Below are 1,754 nucleotides of genomic sequence, written 5' to 3' on the forward strand. Positions count from 1 at the left end.
ACTGTGTTAGGAGTGGAGGTGCTGTGGGAATCAAGCTAAAAAGAAAGTGAGACTAAGAAAAGGATGTTCTCAACGGGATGGTGTAATTTCAAAACTATGTCAGCAGGTAGCCTGCATCATGTGATTTTCCCCTCCATATCCTTAGCAGCTCCCCTGAAAACATGTCAGGACCAGGGATTTTGACCAGGTCAGGCAGGCTGTGAGCACCCACTGAGCACCTGTAAAGCTGTTTGGACAGTTCTAACATGGAGAGCAGTTTCCATTTGTGTGAAAAAAGGAGAGCATTTTACTTTGGAGGACTAAATTACAAGTCATTTTACTGTACCTGGACCATCTAGTTGTGTGCAAACTTAGGCTTTAGCTGTCAAACCCCTCAGACTTTGAACCTATGTTTTCATATACTTTTTTTTCTATAAACATCGTGCTAGAGTACATAAAAAGATTTAGGTATCAATAGATTAATATAACTACCCATTATACTGCCAGTATAAACTAGGCAACACATAAAGAACTTCACTATTTCAGTATTAACAAGATCATAAAAATTCATGAGGCATTTAAAGCTGCTAGTTAAGCCGTGTGAGAATTTCTTTATATGCTTTATATAGGATTAGACTGAAAATAACTCATAACTTATTTTCAGTGGCTTTTTAAGATGCTCTAAGTTTGGCAAGAGCTATGATTTGCAGCCCATTATTATTTGGCCCTGTATTTGCACAGACATCTTGCACGGAAGTACACTGATAGTTATTACAAACTTTGCATCAATAACTGGGAATGACTGTAGAAAAATCCAAACCAGCAGGGAACTGCAGTCCCTCTTCTGTAATTGTGCACAGCTGCACTTACATTTCAAGGACTAGACCTAATCCAGCGGTGAATTACAGAACTTCTCCCTTCTAGCTAAAGAAAGCAAATTGCTAAAGTCTTGATAGATATATAAATAATTTAAATTAAAATCTCTCATCTGGTCTGGAGAAGTGCTTTGTTTTGGGCAAAGTCATACTTAATGCAACGTGCACAAGGAGATACAGTTTACCTGATTTTTGGATTACTGCTATTAGAATATGGAAGTTTAGTATTTTTAAATCTTGTAGGGCACATAAAATTGTATTTATATATATATGTACATAAAACCATGTATGTATAAAGAACTCTGAACATGAAAATACCTATGTAATTACTGCCCTACTGTGCATATGATTTCCGTTATTCTGGGAATGGAGCTGGTAACTGCATGCAGTTATTACAATGACAGGCCATTTTTGTACAGAGTCTCTGAATATAAAGATCTCTGGACTTGTCATTTTGGAAATGCATCACATTAGCTGCATTGTTAACCCAAGAGCAAGACTTAAGTTCTTGAGTCTATCTCTACAATATTTGAATATATTGTAGAAGAAACATCTGGAAACAGTAATTATCTAGAAATAACAATTAAAAAAAATTACCGTCATAACCACAGAAGTTATTTAAAATTCATGAGCATACTTCAAACTGTACTGAATGTATACAAGGACTAACTGACTAGTATCTAGCTGTCTCATGTATGCTTTGCCTTCTGGTTTGTATTGGGATACATCTGATGCAGAGCCATTAGTCACTTCAGTGACAGAACTGTGTCCGCTCCACCAAATAAACGAGAGGTCTAACCAAACTGGTATATGAGCACAGTGTCATTGTCAGTGGACTTTCACACCTGAAGACAAGCAAACTTTTGACCATTACACACTTTTTTGTTTTTCAAGTAGTGA

The sequence above is a fragment of the Buceros rhinoceros genome, unplaced genomic scaffold (assembly GCF_000710305.1).
Source record: "Buceros rhinoceros silvestris isolate BGI_N320 unplaced genomic scaffold, ASM71030v1 scaffold9633, whole genome shotgun sequence".
Lineage (NCBI taxonomy): Eukaryota > Metazoa > Chordata > Aves > Bucerotiformes > Bucerotidae > Buceros > Buceros rhinoceros.